This window comes from Bombyx mori, chromosome 15 (genome assembly GCF_030269925.1).
Source record: "Bombyx mori chromosome 15, ASM3026992v2".
Taxonomy (NCBI): Eukaryota; Metazoa; Arthropoda; class Insecta; order Lepidoptera; family Bombycidae; genus Bombyx; species Bombyx mori.
The window spans coordinates 18,192,113-18,206,816 of NC_085121.1; positions in this window are offsets into that span (position 1 = coordinate 18,192,113).

The following is a 14,704-nucleotide window of genomic DNA, read 5'->3' on the forward strand; positions in this document are numbered from 1 at the left end:
TTAGAAAGATTCGTGCAAAAAAACCGTATTAACTGAGAACTACATACTACGGTCGTGTCCGACGCGGACGTGAGGATCCGACGCACGGAGCGTAGGAGTCCGATGGATGAATACCTTTTTTTTTTTTTTTTTTTTTTTTTATGATTGAAAGTTTACTGGTGGCCCGAAGGCCTTTCCAGTTTCACCAGGACAGGTGGGCGAGCAAAGGCTCAGCCAAGAGGGGTGGGATTTGCTAACAACTGCCCGAGCGCCTCCGAAGGAGACCTAACAACTCAAGAGCAATTGTTTCGCGAATGAATCTACTACCGGATCGGAATCGCGACCCGCTGAGAAGATCCGGCGAGAAACTCAGCGGGCTGATGCATGGGTTAGGTTGCACGTCGACCTCTTTGTCGAGTTTGACGAGTACGGTTACCGGGGTCCCTAAGCCTGCCCCTAGTATTAGAGCTGAAGGCATCTAATGCAAAGGTTATTGGATCTGATGGATCCGTAAGGACGTGTCTAGGGCGTCGACGGTGACTGGCTCCTGCATGATCAGGATTCGGGGAGTAGTCAGCGGCGGCAACGATAAGGCGATTATCATGACGCATAGCCTTATCGAAGTATCGTTCCGACGCTGACTTCATGTATTTCCGAATTGATTCGAGGCCCAGGTCGTCGTGTAGGTCAACGTTCCTCACGAACCACGGAGCCCCGACAGCTAACCTGCAAAAGCGGGATTGTAGGGATTGGAGGGTGTCTATGTGTGTGCGGGCCGCGTGAGCGAACACCACACTCGCGTAAGTCATGACGGGCCTTATGCAAGTTTTGTAAAGTGTCACCTTGTTCCGAAGGGACATTTTACTCCGCTTACAGATCATGGGGTAGAGTCTACCGAGAATAAACGCGGCACGGTCACGGACTGATTTTATATGCGGGCGGAATGTCATCGATGCATCCAGGGTAACGCCCAGGTACTTGACCTTCCTGGCCCAGGGTATGGGTTGTCTAAAGAGAGTAATCGGGGGTGTGAGATTCCTCCTCCTAATCCGGGAGGAAATCCGTGTGGAGCTTCCCCTCTGAAATAGCACCGCAGTACTTTTCGCTGGGTTGATGTCTATGCGCCATTTTCGGAACCACTGTCCTAGGGCTAGGGCTGCGCTCTGAAGCTTCTTCGCGATTAGGGACTTATTTCTACTAGAATAGTAAACAGTCGTGTCGTCGGCGAATAAAGCTAAATGGGTCGGCGGCGACCGGGGAATATCGTTGACGAATAAGCTAAATAGGAGGGGTGAGAGGACAGAGCCTTGCGGGACTCCAGCTGTGAGAGGTCGTGGGGAGGAGCGGGTTCCCTCGACTCGATATCGAAAAGAGCGGTTCGACAAGAAGTCCCGTATGATGAGCACGAGACTATCCGGCACGCCCATGTTGAATAGTTTGAAAATCAAACCATTGTGCCAGACTTTGTCGAACGCTTTTGCGACGTCGAAGAAGAGAGCTCCCGTGTATAACGGTTTTGGTCGATTAAGCCCCACAAGAATGTGCTCCGTGAAGCGGTGCACCTGTTGAACGCATGAGTGATTTGTACGGAATCCGAATTGTTCATCGATAAGAATGCCCTTGGATGAGACGAAGTCTCTGAGGCGTTTGTAGAGCAGACGCTCATACAGTTTGCCTAGAGACATGAGGAGGCTAATCGGGCGGTAGCTCGTCGGATGATTTTTTGGTTTACCGGGTTTATGTATGCCGATAACGTCCGCTTCTTTCCACACCGCGGGAAAGATACAGTTCGCCATAGCGGCATTGAAAATAGATGCCAACATCACGATGAGTTGGACGGGTAGAAGTTTAATAACGCGGTTGGATATACCGTCGGAACCGGGAGCCTTGCGAGGACGTAGGTCTTTGATCAAGTCTTTAACTTCCATCGGGGTGACGGGTGGTAACGCATCAGAGGGTGGCAAGGAGGCTCTGCGTTCTACCTCACTGTCTACTAATTCTACATGAACAGGGTCCACGGATTGAGTGCTGGGCGTGCACTGGGTTTGCAATGTATCGGCCAGCAGCTCTGCTTTTTCGTCATCATCGAACGCCGCGAGTCGGCCTGAGGGGCCTACGAGGGGGGGCATAGTTACTACCGTATCCGATTTGAGAGTACGAGCTAAGCGGTAGTAAGACCTTTGGGAGGGCGCGAGTCCTTCTAAGAAATCAGACCATCTGGCATCTCGGACTTCGGCGATGCGAGACTTTACGTCGCGTTGTAGGGCACGCATTCGAATACGATTTTCCGCGGTAGGATACCTGTCGTAGGCGCGTATCGAGGCGTTCTTAGCTCTAAGGAGTTCCCTAATATCGTCGGACAATTTGAAGCGGTGAAGGAAGTCCTCCGCTACAACTTGTTTCGATGACCTATCTAATGTCGAGGTGATGTGTGACGTTAAGATGTCTATGGCTTCAGCGGTATCCTGAGGAGACGGGATAGAGTCCGGGTTAAACGGGAGCGATGGTAGATCAGATTCAGCCAGGCTGATGCCCAGCGTGTGCCAATCCACCACAGTCCTCGTGACGGGAACGGAATCGGGAGCGCGACCGAGCTTCATAACGACGGGACGGTGGTCTGAATCTAACTCTGAAACTACTTCGATCGAGTGTAAGCGCAGAGTTACGTTTTTTAATAACGCTATGTCGAGTATATCCGGGCGATGCGCGATATTTAGCGGGTAGTGAGTCGGGGTTAGCGGAGCGACGATATCGAAGGCGAGATCATCGACTAACGCGTCAAGCCGCCTGCCATTCGGGGTTGTGGTGTGTGAGTTCCACCTGATGTGTTTACAATTTAGGTCGCCCGCCAGAATGACAGAGCTCCCCATACCGAGCAGCGCCTCGATATCACTGCTTAGAACGATCTTATCCGGTGGAAGATAAACGGACGCGATAACGATCGGCGCGTGTCCCGTCAGTGAGATTCGGCACACTGATGCTTCGATATTAGCGAGCGCGGGAGGATCGAGCGGGACGCAATGCAGGGCTCTTCTATAGTAAATGACGGTACCACCACCACGGGCAGAGAGCCTGTCGTTCCTGACCATGTTATAGTTCGCGATTTTAGGGTCACGGCGCGCGGGCTTAAGTAGGGTCTCCTGCACTAAAAAGATATCAATTTGGTGGTCACGCAAAAAGTCAGAAACCTGATCACGTTGATTTGCGAGACCGTAAGCGTTAAAAAATCCTATCGTTACGGATAGGGGCTTTATTCTACTTATATACGCCATTGATTACCGGCGGAGTGAGGGGAGGACGTACGTATTTAATGACGCGTATACGTCGGCGTATTCCTGCACAACGGCGATAAAGTGTTGTGCAGTGGAGGCAGCGCGAATGGCGTCGCCCAAAGCGTTAACGCGCTCAAAGTTGATCGACTGAAAGAAGTCGATCGCTAAAGCGAGATTGTCGGACGCGGTCGGAGGGCAAGTCGCGGGAGAGGGACGAGTCGCGGGGGCGGGACGAATCGCGGAGGAGGGAGTTGTAGCCGTGTTCGTGTACGGCAGCGGTTTTGCCCAGGCCGAGACACTGGGCACCGCCGCCGGAACGAACGCTGGCTTAGCCTGCGACGCAGAGGGTGCCGAGGCTTTGATGTCTGGGCCGGAAGCTCGGAGGCGGTTTTGGCGGGCGACGCGGCGATTTATTTTAGGGGCTCGGGGGCAACCACGGTAATTCGCGGGGTGACCCTGTGTTCGACACAGGACGCAGCTAGGCGGTTCCGTCGCGGTTTTTTGGTCGCGAGCGCAGTGGGCCGTGGCGTGATCGCCCAAACACTTAACACATCGGGGGCGCGCGTGACAGTTACGGGAAGAGTGCCCGTACAATTGACAGTTATGGCACTGGCTAGGAGTGCCTTTTTTATGGGGGGCTTCGACAGCGATACCAGAGAGCCTACAGACGGTCTGTGTGTTAAAGATTTTCTTACCCTCGGGGGTAGGCTGGAGAGCGACTAGAACCATATTATATGGCTCCCTACCGCGACCGGTGTGCATACGGTGCACAGAATTCACTGGTAGGCCTTGTTCTAACAGGTCGGCTTTTACGAGCTCTACATCTAACTCTTTAGGGATTCCGCGTATTACAACGCGGAGTTCGCGCTCCTCCTGGAGCGTATACGTATGGAAACTTATACGCTCCTTACGGAGGTAAGAAGAGAGGGCCCTATGGTCGTCGGGTGTTTGAACCTTAATGTGAATGCCGTTCGCGAGGTTACGGGCATTCGTGAAATTTATATTTTTGGCCTTAAGGGCCAGGCAAACTCGATCCCAAGCTGCCTTCTCCTGAAGGATAACCGGGGGAGGGGTCTGGGTTTTATTTTGTGCCACCGGACGCGGCGACGGAGTGGCACGGGCTGGGGGCGCAACGGGAGTCTGAGGGCGGGGGCGCGACGCGTTCACGGCTTTGCTAATTTTAGCGGCCGCGGGAGCTCGAGACTCCGCGGCACGCTTCTTACCCTTCTGTACCAGGGTGAATCCATCCGTCGATGAGGCGGGGGCGAGGTCGACCTCCATGTCCGAGTCAGAGTCGGAGCACGAGGAGGCGGGTGCAGGCGACCTACGAGCAAGTGTAGGTGTTTTAGAGGGCGCGACGGAGGCCGCGGATGATCGCTCAGCTGAAACGATGGTCACGGCGGACGACGCAGCAGCTTTTCTCGCCAGTATAGGCGACACGGGAGCGGCAGGCACGACAGAGGCTGCGGTGCTCAATGCAGAAGCTCTGCACGCAGGTACAGGCGACGCAGGAGCAGCGAGCGCGGCGGAGTCCTCGAGAGGGCTCGCAGTGTGATTGGCCTTGAAGGCCAAAAACTCCGAGGCGAGCTGTGGGTGGCGAAGTCGGAGGAATTCCGCGAATACAGCGTCCATGATCGCTGAGTACCCAGGTGGGGCGGCCCCGGGTCTTGAAAACACTCGCCTTGCGGCGAGGCCCCAACTTCTCGGACCTGAGCGGTTCTATTGAACACAGGTGGCAATGCGGCGCGATTACTACAGGACAAAGAAAAAGCACAACAAAACAGAAATTACGAAAAGAAACAAAACAAATAAATACTTGCAGGAAACCACTTTGTCGGCAGATGTACCACGAACACAGAAACAACAAAAGGAAACAAAACAAATAAAAACTTCCAGAAAGAGCACTTAGTCGGCAGATGTACCACAAACACAGGCCGCGCGAACAATGGCCGGGCTAACAAAAGCCGGGCGAACAAAGACCGGGCGATCGAGTGGACGATGAGCACGTCCGCACGTGACGGGTGCCTCTATCGGAATGGATGAATACCTTCATAATAATATAGGCTTAGGATACCTCCCACTGTCGACTCTTGCGTCATGATAATCGCCTTATCGTTGCCGCCGCTGACTACTCCCCGAATCCTGATCATGCAGGAGCCAGTGAACGTCGACGCCCTAGACACGTCCTTATGGATCCATCAGATCCAATAACCTTTGCATTAGACGTCTTAAGCTCTAACACTAGGAGTAGACTTAGGAGCCCCGGTAACCGTACTCGTCGAACTCGACAAAGAGGTGGACGTGCAACCTAACCCATGGTCTCCGGGACACAAGTAATCTTTCAATCATAAAAAAAAACTGTCGACTCAAGGCAAAGGCTCAGATTACACGACTGCACATCTTATTGTACCTTTTTTATTGCCCGTGTAGGCAGACGAGCATACGGCCCACCTAATGGTGAGTGGTTACCGTCGCTCATAGACGTCAGCAATGCCAGGCCGCCGTGCCGCTGCCTACCACTTGCTAATGTATTGGCGCGTCGATATATGTAACTTTGATCTTGAGTTTCAGCCGTTTGATCATCGGACAGAGTAATCACCAGTAAAACGTGTAAACCTACGCTTACAGCACTACAAAATGAGAAAATGTTTAGATTGCGTCAAATTGCAACGTTGTCTGGAAAGTGCTTGAAATAGAGTGTGTCGGCAACCGAAGCGTGGCTGCACATACGTACGTAGCTGTAACACGTGGGCGGGCGTGCACCGGCGCGAGTGCTCATGTTGTGTGCTCAATGCTCACGAATATTAATTTGACATTGGGGTGAGCAGGCGACGCTTCATGCTACGTACACTACACCTTCAGAAAACTTCATTTATCTTTGCATGACTTACTAACTTTAGTGTGATGGTTTCACCCCACGAGTTCGAACCAACGCACCAACGCATCTGCTCAGTGCTACTGAGCGCTACTAGTACTAACGCTAGCGGCAGTCAAAGCACTGAGCTCATCGAGCTCGGCAAATCACTTAGCCCACAGTTTTTCTTAGATGGGTGGACGATTCTCAGCCCACCTAGTGTTAAGTGGTTACTGGAGTCCATAGACATCTACAACGTAAATGCGCCACCCACCTTGAGATATAAGTTTGAAGGTCTCAGTATAGTTACAACGGCTGCCCCACCTTTCAAACCGAAACGTATTACTGCTTCACGGCAGAAACAGGCGGGGTGGTGTTCCTACCCGTGCGAACTTACAAGATGCCCTACCAACAATAATTTGTTTATAAATATTTTTTTTATTGCTTAGATGGGTGGACGAGCTCACAGCCCACCTGGTGTTAAGTGGTTACTGGAGCCCATAAACATCCACAACGTAAATGCGCCACCCACCTTGAGATACAAGTTCTAAGGTCTCAAGTATAGTTACAACGGCTGCCCCACCCTTCAAACCGAAATTACTGCTTCACGGCAGATATAGGCAGGGTGGTGGTACCCACCCGCGCGGACTCACAAGAGGTCCTACCACCAGTAATTACGCAAATTATAATTTTGCGGGTTTCATTTTTATTACACGATGTTATTCCTTCACCGTGGAAGTCAATCGTGAACATTTATTGTTGAGTACGTATTTCATTAGAAAAATTGGTACCCGCCTGCGGGATTAGATAGAACACCGGTGCATCGCTTCAACATGAATGCACCGAACGTCTTATCCGTTCGGCCACGACGACTACAAATAGTCAATACAAGTACAATATAGTGAGTATACGAATTGTTTATAGACGGATAGTTCACCTACGACTCCGTGATTGTGAAACACACTTAAAACTGTGGGATTACGAGTCGTTTTATTTGCAGTTTTATTGGCACTTAAACTAATGAGTGACTTTCACTAAACGTATGAAATACAGAGGTCAGATTCGGGGTCAAAGGATCCTACATTTATAATTACCTGTCTGGATTATCAGAGGACACGGGCACGTAGTTCAGGCCACTTCTGGCTGCGGCTACTAAAGTTCCTATAATTTTACGATCCACTAAGATGCCCTAGTTCTAGGTATGATATCTCCGGGTTATAACCAACATTAATGGTAATCGTAAACTGGAGTACTGTTAACAGCCATTAAAACCGCATTTACCCAGGGAATCGAGCGCTGAACATAGAGAAATTAAAAGTAAGTCGGTAAAATCGATAACACAATAACTGGGTATATGGGTCAGGGCTGGCGCATCGGCCATGCGTTACACTGACACAGACTAGACTTGGTTAAAACACTCACTGCTTAAGTTTGTTGCACACTAGCGTTTATTCTGCGACGTTTCGATTGCTTTACAGCTCTCGCGGTCACGGGCAGCTAGTCTGGAATAAATTGTAAAACAAGTGTTCCTTACGTATATAAATAGTTGTCCGAAATTTCAATAAAACTGTAGATCAGTTAATAAGAACACTAATGTTACAAAACAATGGACATAATATATCTTTATGGTGTTTTAATTGTAAGGGTGACAATTGTCAATAACCCAGTATTTGCTGTTAAAAAAGAACATATTATTATACTTTCTTGCAAGTGTTGTTAGCACGATTCAGGTTTGCGGATTGACTTACCTACTATCAAAACAAGGCAAGTCTGGTCTCAACATTTATCATCCTGCCTATTTCGGTCGCGCAGGATCTACAATTAAACTCAATTGGCTTTCACTTTAGAACTGATGAACCGATGATAGTTCGTTGAGTAAGTAAGAAGCAGACTGGAACTGGCAAATTATATCTAGCTTAATCGAGAGTAATGTTGGGACTCCAAGGTTGTATCTAATGAAATTATGTTTTAAGAAAAAGCTTTGGAGCAAATACCTGTTGTAGGATTTTGGAGAAATGTAAAGCAACTTATTACGTACATAATTAGGTTTCATTCTTAATCTGAACGAGTCGAACTTTATTAAGTTCGACTCGTTCAGACAGTAACTATTGTTTAATATAACTTTTGCTTCACATTCAATACATCAGTTTGAGATAGAGCCTATAGGCACGTATCACTCTTTTCAGTTTTTTTTGAAGTATTTTCAAAACCTGATTGCGTCTGCCAGATTTTCTTTTGAGACCGGGGTTTAACCTCCTACGAGGTGCCTGCACCGGTGGACGGAGTCTTTGAGGAGAAACCAAGACTCGGAGACGTCCTCGGTCGCGGCCCACTCAGTCTGTGGGGACCAGTGGATCGATCGACCGACAGGGACCAACCTCTAACACGGACTACCGAAATGGCAGTCTCCGTGCTCGAACAACTTCTTCGCCAGGGCGCCGATTGCTACGTCACGTCTAGTCCGCAGCGAGCGCCTCCGCCTCCAGGTTCCAGGGTGGTGCCCCGGCGAGCAACCACGTCGCTTTGAAAGATAAAGCGGTTGCCAGCCTGTTGCAACGGTTGTTTTTGGATTGATTTCAACAAAACACCAATAGATTTCTCAGACTCGGACTTTTAACGGAACTGGCGGCGCCTAATTCTACTTCTCGCGAACGTAGTGTGTAGAATGTAGATTGTAGTTAGAATGTAGTTTGAAGTTTTTTACTAAAAAAATTTAAAGTTTATATGACGATCGCTTATTTCGTTGTTACAAGAATATCCCCTTTTCAAAATATCTTCATTGAATGTATCATTTATTGTGTAGACTCAGAATACTCCGATAGTGTGTCCTGTTCTTTAACAGAGTCCATTGTACATCGGTTGACAGCTGAGAACGGTTGCCTTATATTCTAGATAATGAAGGCCTTTCAATGTGATACTACAAAGCTGGTATATAACAGGTTATATAGCCAACACGCAAATCTTTCTCTAGTTCCACTGGCTTGAAATGGTAATAGAGTATTTTATAAATCTCACATTATCGTAATCGGCATGATGCTTGGCAAGCAGTTGCGACATTTCGAATCTTGAGATCTTTTGTGTTTCTCACTGTGTTTGGACGCACGGTCTCTAGTTCTCCCCGCTAAACCTGCAGCTTGTGTCGCCAGTTATGTTCACTTTAAGTAGGGGTGCCGAAATTCCTTGTTAGAGTTTTCTTATAACCTTTTGGTACCGTTTGGTACAGACTCATTAGTGTGCTTTAAAGTTGGAAAGGTGTAATCCACAGTAGTGGACGTGCCGGATAGTCTAGGTAGTGCAAACTTCAGAATAAAAATGGCCGTTCTTTTCCACGTTGATTCTTCGTAATGTTTGGTACATAAAATTTTACCATAACTAACCTCTTTCTTTTGTAAAATTGTTTACCAACGTAGGTATTATATATTGCAGATAACACTTTTTTTTTTTTATGATTGAAAGTTTACTGGTGGCCCGAAGGCCTTTCCAGTTTCACCAGGACAGGTGGGCGAGCAAAGGCTCAGCCAAGAGGGGTGGGATTTGCTAACAACTGCCCGAGCGCCTCCGAAGGAGACCTAACAACTCAAGAGCAATTGTTTCGCGAATGAATCTACTACCGGATCGGAATCGCGACCCGCTGAGAAGATCCGGCGAGAAACTCAGCGGGCTGATGCATGGGTTAGGTTGCACGTCGACCTCTTTGTCGAGTTCGACGAGTACGGTTACCGGGGTCCCTAAGCCTGCCCCTAGTATTAGAGCTGAAGGCATCTAATGCAAAGGTTATTGGATCTGATGGATCCGTAAGGACGTGTCTAGGGCGTCGACGGTGACTGGCTCCTGCATGATCAGGATTCGGGGAGTAGTCAGCGGCGGCAACGATAAGGCGATTATCATGACGCATAGCCTTATCGAAGTATCGTTCCGACGCTGACTTCATGTATTTCCGAATTGATTCGAGGCCCAGGTCGTCGTGTAGGTCAACGTTCCTCACGAACCACGGAGCCCCGACAGCTAACCTGCAAAAGCGGGATTGTAGGGATTGGAGGGTGTCTATGTGTGTGCGGGCCGCGTGAGCGAACACCACACTCGCGTAAGTCATGACGGGCCTTATGCAAGTTTTGTAAAGTGTCACCTTGTTCCGAAGGGACATTTTACTCCGCTTACAGATCATGGGGTAGAGTCTACCGAGAATAAACGCGGCACGGTCACGGACTGATTTTATATGCGGGCGGAATGTCATCGATGCATCCAGGGTAACGCCTAGGTACTTGACCTTCCTGGCCCAGGGTATGGGTTGTCTAAAGAGAGTAATCGGGGGTGTGAGATTCCTCCTCCTAATCCGGGAGGAAATCCGTGTGGAGCTTCCCCTCTGAAATAGCACCGCAGTACTTTTCGCTGGGTTGATGTCTATGCGCCATTTTCGGAACCACTGTCCTAGGGCTAGGGCTGCGCTCTGAAGCTTCTTCGCCATTAGGGACTTATTTCTACTAGAATAGTAAACAGTCGTGTCGTCGGCGAATAAAGCTAAATGGGTCGGCGGCGACCGGGGAATATCGTTGACGAATAAGCTAAATAGGAGGGGTGAGAGGACAGAGCCTTGCGGGACTCCAGCTGTGAGAGGTCGTGGGAAGGAGCGGGTTCCCTCGACTCGATATCGAAAAGAGCGGTTCGACAAGAAGTCCCGTATGATGAGCACGAGACTATCCGGCACGCCCATGTTGAATAGTTTGAAAATCAAACCATTGTGCCAGACTTTGTCGAACGATTTTGCGACGTCGAAGAAGAGAGCTCCCGTGTATAACGGTTTTGGTCGATTAAGCCCCACAAGAATGTGCTCCGTGAGGCGGTGCACCTGTTGAACGCATGAGTGATTTGTACGGAATCCGAATTGTTCATCGATGAGAATGCCCTTGGATGAGACGAAGTCTCTGAGGCGTTTGTAGAGCAGACGCTCATACAGTTTGCCTAGAGACATGAGGAGGCTAATCGGGCGGTAGCTCGTCGGATGATTTTTTGGTTTACCGGGTTTATGTATGCCGATAACGTCCGCTTCTTTCCACACTGCGGGAAAGATACAGTTCGCCATAGCGGCATTGAAAATAGATGCCAACATCACGATGAGTTGGACGGGTAGAAGTTTAATAACGCGGTTAGATATACCGTCGGAACCGGGAGCCTTGCGAGGACGTAGGTCTTTGATCAAGTCTTTAACTTCTATCGGGGTGACGGGTGGTAACGCATCCGATGGTGGCAAGGAGGCTCTGCGTTCTACCTCACTGTCTACTAATTCTACATGAACAGGGTCCACGGATTGAGTGCTGGGCGTGCACTGGGTTTGCAATGTATCGGCCAGCAGCTCTGCTTTTTCGTCATCATCGAACGCCGCGAGTCGGCCTGAGGGGCCTACGAGGGGGGGCATAGTTACTACCGTATCCGATTTGAGAGTACGAGCTAAGCGGTAGTAAGACCTTTGGGAGGGCGCGAGTCCTTCTAAGAAATCAGACCATCTGGCATCTCGGACTTCGGCGATGCGAGACTTTACGTCGCGTTGTAGGGCACGCATTCGAATACGATTTTCCGCGGTAGGATACCTGTCGTAGGCGCGTATCGAGGCGTTCTTAGCTCTAAGGAGTTCCCTAATATCGTCGGACAATTTGAAGCGGTGAAGGAAGTCCTCCGCTACAACTTGTTTCGATGACCTATCTAATGTCGAGGTGATGTGTGACGTTAAGATGTCTATGGCTTCAGCGGTATCCTGAGGAGACGGGATAGAGTCCGGGTTAAACGGGAGCGATGGTGGATCAGATTCAGCCAGGCTGATGCCCAGCGTGTGCCAATCCACCACAGTCCTCGTGACGGGAACGGAATCGGGAGCGCGACCGAGCTTCATAACGACGGGACGGTGGTCTGAATCTAACTCTGAAACTACTTCGATCGAGTGTAAGTGCAGAGTTACGTTTTTTAATAACGCTATGTCGAGTATATCCGGGCGATGCGCGATATTTAGCGGGTAGTGAGTCGGGGTTAGCGGAGCGACGATATCGAAGGCGAGATTATCGACTAACGCGTCAAGCCGCCTGCCATTCGGGGTTGTGGTGTGTGAGTTCCACCTGATGTGTTTACAATTTAGGTCGCCCGCCAGAATGACAGAGCTCCCCATACCGAGCAGCGCCTCGATATCACTGCTTAGAACGATCTTATCCGGTGGAAGATAAACGACGCGATAACGATCGGCGCGTGTCCCGTCAGTGAGATTCGGCACACTGATGCTTCGATATTAGCGAGCGCGGGAGGATCGAGCGGGACGCAATGCAGGGCTCTTCTATAGTAAATGACGGTACCACCACCACGGGCAGAGAGCCTGTCGTTCCTGACCATGTTATAGTTCGCGATTTTAGGGTCACGGCGCGCGGGCTTAAGTAGGGTCTCCTGCACTAAAAAGATATCAATTTGATGGTCACGCAAAAAGTCAGAAACCTGATCACGTTGATTTGCGAGACCGTAAGCGTTAAAAAATCCTATCGTTACGGATAGGGGCTTTATTCTACTTATATACGCCATTGATTACCGGCGGAGTGAGGGGAGGACGTACGTATTTAATGACGCGTATACGTCGGCGTATTCCTGCACAACGGCGATACAGTGTTGTGCAGTGGAGGCAGCGCGAATGGCGTCGCCCAAAGCGTTAACGCGCTCAAAGTTGATCGACTGAAAGAAGTCGATCGCTAAAGCGAGATTTTCGGACGCGGTCGGAGGGCAAGTCACGGGAGAGGGACGAGTCGCGGGGGCGAGACGAATCGCGGAGGAGGGAGTTGTAGCCGTGTTCGTGTACGGCAGCGGTTTTGCCCAGGCCGAGACACTGGGCACCGCCGCCGGAACGAACGCTGGCTTAGCCTGCGACGCAGAGGGTGCCGAGGCTTTGATGTCTGGGCCGGAAGCTCGGAGGCGGTTTTGGCGGGCGACGCGGCGATTTATTTTAGGGGCTCGGGGGCAACCACGGTAATTCGCGGGGTGACCCTGTGTTCGACACAGGACGCAGCTAGGCGGTTCCGTCGCGGTTTTTTGGTCGCGAGCGCAGAGGGCCGTGGCGTGATCGCCCAAACACTTAACACATCGGGGGCGCGCGTGACAGTTACGGGAAGAGTGCCCGTACAATTGACAGTTATGGCACTGGCTAGGAGTGCCTTTTTTATGGGGGGCTTCGATGGCGATACCGGAGAGCCTACAGACGGTCTGTGTGTTGAAGATTTTCTTACCCTCGGGGGTAGGCTGGAGGGTGACTAGAACCATATTATATGGCTCCCTACCGCGACCGGTGTGCATACGGTGCACAGAATTCACTGGAAAGCCCTGTTCTAACAGATCGGCCTTGACGAGCTCTACATCTAACTCTTTAGGGATTCCGCGTATTACAACGCGGAGTTCGCGCTCCTCCTGGAGCGTATAAGTATGGAAACTTATACGTTCCTTACGGAGGTAAGAAGAGAGGGCCCTATGGTCGTCGGGTGTTTGAACCTTAATTTGAATGCCGTTCGCGAGGTTACGGGCATTCGTGAAATTTATATTTTTGGCCTTAAGGGCCAGGCAAACTCGATCCCAAGCTGCCTTCTCCTGAAGGATAACCGGGGGAGGGGTCTGGGTTTTATTTTGTGCCACCGGACGCGGCGACGGAGTGGCACGGGCTGGGGGCGCAACGGGAGTCTGAGGGCGGGGGCGCGACGCGTTCACGGCTTTGCTAATTTTAGCGGCCGCGGGAGCTCGAGACTCCGCGGCACGCTTCTTACCCTTCTGTACACTATTAAGGTATGCAATTATATTCTATTGTCTATGAAATTACATTGTTACATAAGAATGTGTTGCACGTTACATAAAGAAATGGCTTTATTATACTTTTTGTGTAATTACTGCGGTACTAGATTTTTTAATTAACTTTAATATGAGATGGAAGGCCGCAACTGAATCCACAGACTTAAACATGTTTAATACAATCTTTTGTCAATGTGAAATATCAACAGCCGCACGTTAAACCGATTACTGGCATCGCGACGCATGCCGTGGCGACGTGTCGCCGCTATAGTTATATGACATGCGTCGCCACGCGCAAGCGACTGTTTCTTCATATTAATATTTTATTTTTCAATATGCCACGTGAATTGTCTTTGTAAACTATACTTTTATGCCTCTATACCTATACAAAATAATATCAAAGTTTCACATCTGCCAGCCTTGCCGCGATGGCTCATTTTTTATTACCTCACGCACCAACACACAGCCACTAAACCTTGAGAACATTTTACGGTGCAGATATGAATTACAGAAATGCTAAATTTATTGAAAAGTAATTATTATTGTAACATATCCTCCGTATTTAAGGAATGAAATCTGAGCACGTTATAAAAAATTGAAATGAAAAAAAAAAATTGAAAAAAATGTGTGAGGCATGAGAGTCAATACTGATTGCCTCTCATGATTTAATTATAAATTTCATTTGAATCTAACTTTTTGATGTGAAACATCTATAGCCGCACGTAAAACAAAAAAAAAATTCTGGCGTGGCGACGCGACGCCACGCTATATGATGGTATATATATACAGTCTATATGCA